The following is a 12,065-nucleotide window of genomic DNA, read 5'->3' on the forward strand; positions in this document are numbered from 1 at the left end:
GAGCAGGTCTGCATCCGGGATCTGAACCCGCAAACCCAGGCTGCCAAAGCGGAGCACACAGAACTTTAACCACTTGGCCACAGGGCTGGGCCTTACATATGATTTCTTGAGCTATATCTTTTCTTAATGCATATAAAAATATGACTTGAGAAAGATCTGTCCTGTAACTCAAGCTTGCCAACTATCACAACATGAGTCCACAGTCAAGTGGTTAACACAATATATGACTTTATACAGAAGATATATTTTCATCTACATATTTTAGAAGCATGTGAACAGAGCTTAACTTAATGTCAAGCTACTTAATGAGACATCATCATCATCAAAATCATTTGTTTTCATATGTCTATTTCTGTGTGGTTGTATACCAGGCATTACAAAAAGTCAGAATTAAAATGTTTCTCCCTCATAGGATATGCAATTTAAAATGAAATGGGAAATGCACATATTGAAGACACTAAGCTCAAAGACAGACACGAAACATAAGCACACAAGTATGTTCAATCACATTAAATGGTTAGATGAATGAGAGGAAGTTTTAAGATTTCATTTTAAAACAGTTAAGGTTTCATGAAAATCTCTACTTCTCTGTCTTGAAGGCTTATTTCAGGAGCTGGGTTTGAAGAGGGGTCTTCATAATGAAGGTAAAGGAGCCTGTGGAGGGTTTCAGAGAAACAGAACTCTCCAGAAGAGATCAAAGCATAGGATAACTGATAAAAGGGGCATCATTACCAAGAGGGCCACGGGGCAGATACAGTGCAGTGGACCTCAATGTATCTACCACCATCCCCCGAGAACACATTCATCGGACTAGCAGGGCCAAATTGTGTGTTTCTAATGCTCATCCATACTCAGGAAAACTGCTTACTTTGAGTTCCTCAATAGGTCAAGCCAACAATCTTTCAAAACCTATATTAGAGAAATATTTAAATTTAAGTATAGTTCCTCAATCTTACTTAATTTCTAGGGTGGATGGTTCAATCGGTAGCTATTGTTTTTCTCTAAGCTATTTTTGCAGAAAGGAAACTATCACATTACGTTCTCTCAAAATTACACCGTTCTGTGATTCTTTTAGATTAGTGGTTCTCCAAGCGTAGTCCTGGGAAAAGGGCAACAGCATCGCCTGGTAACATGTGAGAAAGGGAAATTCTCAGGCTCCACCCCAGACCTACTCAATCAGATACTTTGAGGGTGAAGCCCAGCCATTTGCGTTTTAACAAGATCCTCGGGTGATTCTGCTGCACACTCAAGTTGAAGACCACTGCTTTGTAGCTGTCAGATAACAGCACATATATGCTTGCCCTGGTCCCACTGTCAGAACAGGCATTTCAGTTCACCTGCAGAAATACCACAAGATAGAAAAATGGTTTCGTAGCTTAATCTTAACATTGAAAATGGCATATTTATGTTAGTCAATAAATACTCCAAAAATGGGATAATATTGTTAAATACTACTGTACTCCTAAACTTTCAGCGTTGTAGGCATTGTAGATTGTAGTGTTTTACAAAATATTTGCCAATATATTGTCAATGAAGCTAGTAGATTTAATAAGCTCCCAAGGGTCTTCATTCTCTCCTGGGTCACACAGTGATGAGGACCCTAATAGGCTGAGATCTCACAGCATCTCATGTAAGAGCTCTCCTTTCTGTGTGTGACAGGTGGGAGGATGGCCCCAGGAGGAAGGTCTGGAAAAGTCTTCTGGAACGTCTAAGAGTGAAATAAGTTGTTGTTGTTTTTAAAAAGGAGGCCTGAGATCTCTTTCTTGCTCATCAGTAGGCCTTGAAGGTGGTGTTGCCCCACCGTCCCACCCCACCCCGGGCAGATCTGGGACGCCTCCAACGCACCTGGCCCTGTTTGCAATATCAGAGTCTGGAAACTAACGGTTTTATAGTGAGAAAATGTCATTCCCCTGAAGTCTTAGTCCGATACCCCATCAGTCGTGATTAAAAGCACACAACTCTTTTTGAAATAATCTTAGCCGAATCGAAAAGAAAATTAACTTCTTTAACAAGCAAACTAAAGATATTTTTATGTACGTTATGCCAATCCGCCCCCCCCACCCCCCCCCCCGGCCAAGTCTCTAGAAAATTCTCTAACTGCGTTAGCCTCAGCCCCGTTCTCATCGTCCTCAGTAATGAAGACCTTCGGGCCTATCACGAGCACCAATTAGCGCACACCAAACTTAACGATGAAAAGGGGGGAAAACCCACTACTTCGGCAGCGGTCATTTGGGGGGAAAAAAAAACATTGATAATAATGTACAACTCCCTCCAAAATTAGCCTACACCGTCATATAAATTGGTTTCCTTTGTGATCTAAAATTGACTTGCAGTTCACTAGTTAGAAAATAGTTGCTGAAAAGCCGGGGCCTCCGAGCTTTCGGATCCTGCCCGCCTTTCATCATGTAAACAAACGCATCAGATTTAAAGCTTTCCCATAATTGTTATGCTAACCTTGGAGCGAAACCTCTCCATTTGCATTTGAAGGAGCTAAATATTAGGCAGGAAAGAAAGTGCTCTTTTTGAAAGCCTGAGAAAATGTCCCCGCTCGAGGCTGCCCCGCCATCTGGGCCGCGGGCTGGGCGCGCTGCTCCCGCCCCCCTCTCCTTGGCAGAGGCGCCGCCGGGAGGAAGGGGCGCCTCGAGGGCCGTAATCTGGCTGGAGAAGAATGCAGAAATGCCTCCGAAGCCTGAATGAGCGGGGCTTCCTCACTGGGGCGGGGGAGGCCTGGGGACGTGGGAGAGAGGCGTGCCTGGTGACAGACCGCGCGTCCGGAGGTCCTCTCCCTTTTCCCAGAGCGCATTCCAAAGGCCTACTAGCAACTTACAAGGACAACGGGAGCCAGGTTCCCGGTGCAGAGAAGAGTCCACGCGGCATGGTCAGGGACTCGTGTGCAGGAGTGTGGGTGTATACCTGTGCTTGGAAGGAGAAACTCATATTTCATAAGTGCTCTTGATCTCATTGAGCATCTAGAGACAGCCAGTCCAGTCAAGGCTGATATTGTCAGCATACTTATGCACATTAATCTTGGAGTAATTAAAAATAAAAACATTGGACCGTGGGGCTTTTTTAAAGAGAGGGACGATCCAACTTGCCATCAGCCTATTCTGGGGGAATAAAGAAAAGCCATGCATCCCTGTACCTTTTAATACAACCTGAACACAAAGCATGTCTACAGTCAGTCACAGGGAAGTCGCTCCTGGGAGATTATCTAGGGCATCATACACCAGGAGAATAGAGCTGGAGGGGATAAGATGCTGCTAGGTTTGAAGAATATAATTATTTTCTTTCACCTCTTCTCATTTTAATCTCATTTCTAATATAATTCAAAGGTGGTTTGATTTTTTAATGATTTTACTGTTGTCAGAATTAGCATTTTTTCACTAGTCCTAGGAGACGTTCCAGAGGAGAACGGTATTTTTATTTTCCTTTTCTCCCCCCTACGGTTTGACAAAGGTTTCTCATGCATCGCTGGACTGTGTTACAAAGTTAGGGGATTTTTCCCTCTCTCAAAGGAAGATCACTGAGGCTGCAAGTAACCCTGGTAGCTGCTAGGAGATGGAATTCTTTAGGCTAGAACTGCATGTTGCACAAATAACTGGAGAAAAGAGGAATGCAGAAGAGCACTCAGGTCCTCCACAGGGGCAAAAAGGATGCAACAGTGACCTAAGAGGAAGTTTATTGGTTTTCCTAGTCAGAAACGAAATATCAGTGTTTGACAAGTCTCTAAAATGCACCAGTTGCTGTTTACTCTATTTATTTCATAATATTAAATGGCTACACTGGTTTTTTTTTTCTTTTTTGTTTTGTTTTTTTAAGAGTCAGGATCTTGGCCTCAGATAGACCTAGGTTCCAGTTCTTGCTTCTCAGACTTGCTACCTTGGTGGCCCTAATCTAGTTGCTTTAGCCTACTAAATCCCAGTGTTCTCATCTGTAAAATGGGTGTTTTGTACCCATCTCAGAGGGCTATCAGGATTGAACAGGCACAGTGTGTGGCTCGTAGGAAGCACTCTGTGAACCACAGTTCTTATTATGTACATTATCATCATCTTTGTCATTGTCTTTTCTCTGAGGGCTCTAAAAAGAATCTTTAAAAATATATATTAAACGAAGCAAATAAAGGGGGCATTCAACAATATTTATTTCTTGCCAGGTTCTGTTCTAGGTGCTAGAGTTAAACAGATAAAAGACAGCAAAATTCCTTGCTCTCATGGAGTTTATGTTCTGGTCAAGGAGATAAACATAAATCAGAAAAGTATTAAATATGGTCATTGCAGAAAGCAATACATTCCATAAAGAAAATAAACCAGGGAACTGAGAGGGCGAGTGATTGGCATAGGGGCTAGCGGAGGACGAAAGGGCTGTTTAGGATGAGACAGGCTGGGCACCTTGCAAAGGAAATGACAATGATAGGGTCAGCCAGGCAAAAGCACCCTGGAGAAACAAGCAGGACCAGATCTGGTAGGGTCAGGAGCTTCAAATTCTCAGAGCAAGAGATCATGAGAAAGTTTCAAGTGAGGGAATGACATGATCTAATTTATTATTTAGAAAGGTCACTCTGGCTCCTACGTGGAGAGTAAACAATGGGGAGTGGTGGAGGAGGAGAGGGTAAAAGTGGTCCTCAGCCTGGTTGCTCATGGGAGCTTTCACAAAGCCAAGCTCCACCTGCGCCTGTGCACATGCAGTAGAGCCCAGGCGTTGTTTTCTGTTATTTTGTTTTTTTGTGTTTAACTCCCAGGTGATTCTAATCTATAAAGGAGAAAAACACTAGTTTAGAAACGGTCTCAATTGTCAGAGTGAGAGATGATGTGATGGAAATGGCAATGCTAAGAGGTGGGCGTAGTCAGGATATATCTTAGAGGTAGAAACAAATCAACCTGCTAGTGGATTGGAAGTGGCAGAGGTGGGAAGGGTGGGGGTGGGGAGAGGAAAACAGAAGTTGGGAAGGACCCCTAGTTTGGGACAAGTATAGACGGTGATTCCATTTACTAAGATGGCAAAAGCAAAGGCAAAGCAACTGATGGTGGCAACCAGAGAGCTGAAGACTGGAAATCAAGAATACTGTCCATGTTATATATGAGATGCTTATTGGACATACAATCACGTTAGAATAATCTGATTATTCAGTGGAGGCATCTAGCAAGCAGTTGATTTGAGAGACAGGAAGACAGAACTCTAAATGTCTTCTGTACAAACAATGCCCAATAGAACTTTCGCTGAAGACTGAAATGTTCTATATCTGCACCAGCCAGTGCAGTAGCCACCACCCACATGTGAATATTAAGCACTTGAAATAGGGCTGGGCCAGCATGACTAGGGAGCAGAACTTTCATTTCATTTTATTTTATTAGTTTAAATTTGAATAGCCATAGGTGGCAAGGTATCTTGTTTATTGTCCGTCTGTCTCTTACTAGAAAATAGGCTGTATTAGCGTGGAGATTTATGGCTGTTTTGTTCAACACTGTATCCCTTTCTATCTAGAACATAGTAGCCTAACACATATTAGACACCCAATAAGTACTTATTGAATGACTGAATACTTACTGAATGACCAAATCAACATATCGATAATATATGCTCACCCACGTCACCCAGAAAGACCATAGGCAAAGGATAGAAAAGGCTCCAAGAGAGAGCCCTGGGCCACTTCAACATGTAGAGCTGTACTGTCCACATGTGGCTATTGAGCTCTTGAAATATGCTAGTCCAAAATGAGATGTCCTATAAGTGTAAAATACCCACCAGAATGTGAAGACTAAGTATATATATTAAAAAATTTAAAATATCTCAATAATTATACTGATTACCTATTGAAATAACATTTTGTATATATTGGGTTAATTAAAGTATTAAGATTATTTTCACCTGTTTCTTTTTACATTTTTTAACGTAGAAATTAAATAGTAGGAAATTTAAAATCATGTGTGGCGCAGGCTATATTTCTATTAGACACATTGGTCTAAAGATTCGGAAGAAGAAAAGCCAGCAGGGAATACTGTCCAGTGAGTAGGAGAAAATATCAGGCAAGTGTGGTGCATGGAAAATTAGAAAAATAATTGTTTCAAGTAGGAGGCAACATTTAACTAGATCATATGAGTAAAAGGAAGATGGAGAATTGACCAAAGGATTTGGCAAAATGGAGATCACTGTCCACCTTGACAAGGAAGGCTTCAGTGAAATGTGTGGACAGAAGTCCCGTTGAAGAGGGCTGAAGTCAGAATGAAAAATGAGAAAGTTGAGACAACCAATATAGACAAGCCTCTCAAAGATTTTTGTAATGAGAAATCAAGTGGCTTGCTGGCCACAGAGAGAAAACAAAAAAACTTTTTAAGATGCGAGATTTTTCAAAGAATGTTTGATAACTGAAAGAAATGATCCAAGAGACATAGCCACAAACTGGAAAATTTGGACTAAATACAAAGAATATAGAAACATAGCATTTTAAATCTGAAAGGACCCTTGAAGTTCATCTTAGACACTTTGCATTTACAGATAAGAACTGGGAAGTCCAAACAGCTGAAGGACATGACAGTGTCACACAGCAGAGCTGAAACCAGAACCAGAAACATGGTCTATGAATGACTTGCTTAAGCTTATTTCTGCAGAGACAAGCATGCCCAAATCCTAATATATTTGACCTAAAACACTTTTCTCCCTGGTAAAACAGAATGCTTATGCAATTGCTAGTGATCCATTAAGAGCTAACATAATCAAAATAATGACATCCATTGAATACTATGTGCTACATTCCTTGTGTTCTACATATATTAATACTAAAGCATATAATAATCCCATGATGTAGATAGGTATTACATAAGTTTTATAAATTAGGGAAATGAGATTTCAAGAGTTTTAGCTATTCATACATAGATCTACTTGGATTGAAGTTTCATAGTCTTCAATATATCACATGGCCTCACAATCGTAATTCTTTTACCCGGAAACCATCCCTCAATGGGGCAAAATACCCAAATTTGCCAATTGTTTTAAGCGAGAATTAATATCCAAATTAATAAAATAATGCCCACGTGTAAGTCAAGTATTGTTTCTCCAAAGTATTTATCACTACGTGTCCAAGGTCTAAACTTAAACAGAAATTTTAACTACGACAATCTTACAATTCTGAGCAAAATCAGTGGCGCAATCATAGTGGCGTTTTCCTTTCAGTTTCCTGGAATCAAGCACATCAGTTTCCCCCCAAAAAATCTCATCAGATGTGAATTGTCTTATGTGCCACTGGCATAGAATGACAGAGTGTCTCCATTGGAATAGCTTCAATAATTCTAAGTGCATTGGATAATATTTATGAAGAGATTCATGTTCAAGGATGAAAAGCCCTCTGCACTTCAGACCTAGAAAGTTCATACCTGTGACCATCTACAACTTCCCCGTGGTAGAATAAAAATCAAGTCTGTGTAATAACTGTTTCCACGTACAAAATTCAAATTAACTTTAATGCTCAGAGAATGGTAGAACTGAGAGGTTTTGGTAAATTTTATTTTCTGCTTAACCTGAGGTCAACAAAACAAATACTTTATATTCCAACCCCACTGAAAATTTTCTTTAAACGCCTAGCTCTTCTTTCCTTAATGTGTATGAAATTGAACATAATTTGCTCTTTTTTTAATGATTCAGTATTTTTCAATGCCTCAGGGTATCATGTTCAGTAACATTTCACAATACCTATTTAGGACTTTGGGTATAGAAATAGAGAATAAACAAAATTTTACAAAGTTCATTTCCATGAACTTCATAGGAACATGTTTATTTATGATTTGCCTCTTTTTGCTAAAGTTTGGGTAGAATAAAACTTCAAGAAATGAGGTTATCTATTAACTCAAATATTAGCACCCTGTTTTTGTCTTTTGTACAAGATAATACAATACTGCTAACTCATAAAAAATGCAGTATTTTAATGAGTTTTGTTATTGTTGTTGTAACATTGCTGATGGGCGTGTGATGACCTTGCCATATCCCTCACTTACAGATTGTCATGAACAATGATACATGTCCATAAGATGATTAGTCTGGGGTAAGTCAGTATGTGTGCACAAGGAAGCAAACTCACATATAAGTGGATTGAGATAAATAACCTGGTCTCACAGAGAAAAGATACATATCATACGTGAGTCCCTTCACATACCTCTTTTCTGTTCTGCATCCATATCAATAACTATCCTTCTCCAAGTCCAAGGCTAATCTTTATATTACACCTTCTCTGTACTTTTTTCTCTTCCTTAGCATACATACTTGCTCAGATCACACCAGTTATAAAATTTCCTTACCCCTACTCTATTCTACCTCTTACCATTCTTTTGCCTACCAAGCTTCTGAAAAAAAAAGTAGCTTGCATCCACTGTCTGATTCCTCCCAATTATTCATCTTGAGGACTTTCCATCTGATTTTTCTTAGTTTCCCAGGGGTCTCTGACACAGTTAAATCCTTCCACCTGGAAACTCCCTTCCTCAAATTACTGCTTTACCTTTTCCTCTCTTCTCTCCTCCTCCTACTCTGACCACTTCTTGGTGTCTCTCACTAGTTCTTCTCCTTATGCCCCCTGAAGATTAGTGTTCCATCTTCAGCTCTGTCATCATCTTCCTCCATTTCATCTGTCACTTATTTCATCCATTTCCCAAACCGTAACCGCCACTGATACACTGATAACTCAGAAGTTCAGTATCTTTCCTGAGCTCCAGATGTATAGCTCTAGCAGCCTCCTGGGCAACTCCATCTGGATGTTCTGGAAGTTACCTAAAATTTAATACATCCAAAAGCAGACTCATTAGCCAAGATTTTCCTTTATCAATTAATGGGAGCAACCAGTTTCCTAGGTACTCAAGTCAGTTCTGTTGAATCTCACTTTTCCTTCAACCATTCAATTTATTTTAGCTTAAGCACCTACAGCAAACTTGTGCATTCCTCAAATCTTGAGTGCAATCTCAGTTTAGATTCACAACCTTCCCATCTTGTTTTCCTCTTTCCAGTTTTTCATTGCTCCTATCCATCCTGCACACTGTTCACAGAAACATCTTTCCAAAAAATATGAACAATTATTGCTTCTCCTTTGTGGACTACCTCCTTCACCCTTGGGGACCACCTCCCCCACCTCTACCCATGGAATAAAGTCCAGAGTATTTTTCAGAGCATGTCATGTCCTTCACATTTGGCTTTAATTGGTCACTGTCCCCCCCAAGCCTTTGCACACATTTCTACCCACCACTACCTTTTTCTTTCTGCTCAACACACTCCTGACTGTCTCATCCACCTAGAACTCCTACTCAATGTTCAAGACACCTTGTTACATTGAATTATAATTACAATCATGCATTGCTTCATGATGGGGATACATTCTGAGAAATGAGTCATTAGGTGATTTCATTGTTATGTGAACACCATAGAGTGTACTGAAGGGGAACAAGATTTGTCCCCCCAAAATGCATCTCTTTAACATGAATATTATTTTAGACTGGTTATTTTTAAGAAATAAAAGACTCAAAGTTTTTTTGTTACCTCCCTCTTAACTGCCTAAAAGAATCCTGATTAAAAAAATCTGTCTCAGGAAACAAGCTATCGTCTTAGCATAACATGAACTAAGTGATAGTCAGGGAGGAACCTACAAAAGCCTATTTGTTGGGCCTGTTTGTTGGGCTTCTGTTTCTGTGTGGCCAAACACTTGTTTTCCAAGCACTTGTCACTTTCCAGCTACCTGTGAATTGCCTTCCTTCCCTTTGAAGTCCCCACCCTCAACATATTCTTTTGTCTTTAGTGGAGAATGGTATTCAAGGTGAGTATTTCAGCCATTTTGGTGGGTTACTCGATTTTCCTGAGTTTCTCCCATGTGTACGGGTTATTAAACTTTTATTTGTTTTTTTCCTGTTAATCTGTCTTAGGTCAATTTGATTTTTAGACTGCTCAGAAGAACCTAGAGTAAAGAAAAATTTCTTCCTATCCTACAGTACTTACACAAACCTAGATAATATAGCCCATTACACACCTAGGCAATGTGGTACTAATCTTATGGGACCACTGTCATATATGCGGTCTATCATTGACCGAAACATCATTATGTGGTGTGTGACTATATTAATTTACATAACTTCCACTACATTGTGTTGCAACTACTAAATGACATGAGCAGCTTAATGGTAGGGTTCATGGTGTTTTCACCATTGTATCTACACCATCTAGCATAGTACTTATACTTATTAGGAGCACAACAAATACATTAGAATTGAATGGCTTAGTGGTTAACTCTGTCTAAATGAGATAACAAGTCTGGTGCAATGAGCTGATCTTCTTTGTCTACCCCTGTTGACAGGTACCCTCCTAGACACGAGGGACAGGGGATTTCTGATTTCAGACCCGTGGTAAGTCTTCTTCATTTGTGAGGAAAGGAATAGCCCCCTATTTTCTCACCTCTTCCCAAGAGAAAAAATTGCATTATACAACTGTGGGGCCGACATGCTTTTTAAGAGCATACTTTGTTGATCTGTTTAAGTCTTCCTTGTCTCTCCTGTTGTTTTCTCTGAGCCTGCCTGCCCTTTTTCAAAAGTGAAAACATCACAAAGCATTTCTGTAATAATATGGTGTATATTATCACATTAGCTACAGTTATAATAAAAGTAGCTACATAATCAGATTATACCTTGCCTCAAAGCTAGAGAAATAATGATGCTTTATCAGGAAATTTTTATAACCAAATGGAAATTCACTAATGCAATAGGAAGTTATCAAACATAATATAATTCATGAGTCCCAAACTGCTAGTGTCTTGTAAGTGAAGGGAAAAAAATCCATTTTATTGTAATGAAACTCTTCATAGAGACATGCTTATTATTTTTGTAAAACTGCTCAGCATATGTTCTTTTTCTCCTTGTATAATCATTTCCTGTTTTGTTTGATTTTTGTGTTTACTTGGATGCTTTTCGTGAGAAGTCTGTTTGAATATCAAAAGAAAAGAAAAGTGATCAGTGATCAGGGGGTTAAGTAAACAGAAGAAATTATCCCAATTTTTAAAATACGCACTTATTCTTTCAAACTTCTGAGAGAGTTTCAAAAAGGCTTCCATAAATATAATGCACACAATAAAATATCAGTGTGCCCATGCATTGTGGAAGTTGATAAGCTTTCTACTCATGTGCACAAACTAACGAGCAGGAAAATATATAGCATGCCAAATAGCCAGTGTTCATTCAAACTTTTACCTCCATTTCCATCTAAAAACAATGAGCAAATAAGCAAAATTTAGGTAGTTGCAGTTTTTGCCTTTACTAAACAATCGTTTCATGTCAGTCATATCAAATTCAAAGAAAAAATTAAATGGCTTTCCTGCTTCGTAATAAATTAAATTCTTGCTAGAATTCAAAGGAAAGATGAAGAATTTATTTTCCTTTCTCTAAAAATTTTTCCCTTAGTCCAGGACTGGGGAAAGGGTGACTAAGTAAAAGGATGTGACAGAAATGTAGTTCAAAGACATATTCCCTATGTTATCCTTATGTATGTATGTATGTGTGTGTATACATATGTTAATAGATAGTGTTTATCTATTAGCCATATAGATGAAGATATATATATATGTTTATATACAAATATATAGATACACAAATATGTATATAATAGATAACTGGTGAGCTCTCATTCTGGAAGCCTTGAAAAGGATGTTTGTTTAAGTTATCTCTTCAATGGCCTACTCTACTGAGGTATAGCTACTGCTCTTTCTAACCTGAAATTCCAACTATTTGGGGCCAGCCCCGCGGCCAAATGGTTAAGTTCACGAGCTCCGCTTCGGTGGCCCAGGGTTTCGCCAGTTGGAATCCTGGGCGAGGACATGGCACCGATCATCAGACCAAGCTGAGGCGGTGTGCCACATGCCACAACTAGAAGGACCCACAACTAAAAATACACAACTATGTTCCAGGGGGCTTTGGGAGAAAAAGGAAAAGTAAAATCTTTAAAAAATAAAAAAAAATTCCAAGTACTTGGGAATACACAATGATTAGATAGTAATTGTGAGCCATGAAAATGCACTAAAGGTAGACTGGAAAGAAATACTCATTTTGACCACT

This window comes from Equus przewalskii, chromosome 19 (assembly GCF_037783145.1).
Source record: "Equus przewalskii isolate Varuska chromosome 19, EquPr2, whole genome shotgun sequence".
In the NCBI taxonomy this organism is placed as follows: Eukaryota; Metazoa; Chordata; class Mammalia; order Perissodactyla; family Equidae; genus Equus; species Equus przewalskii.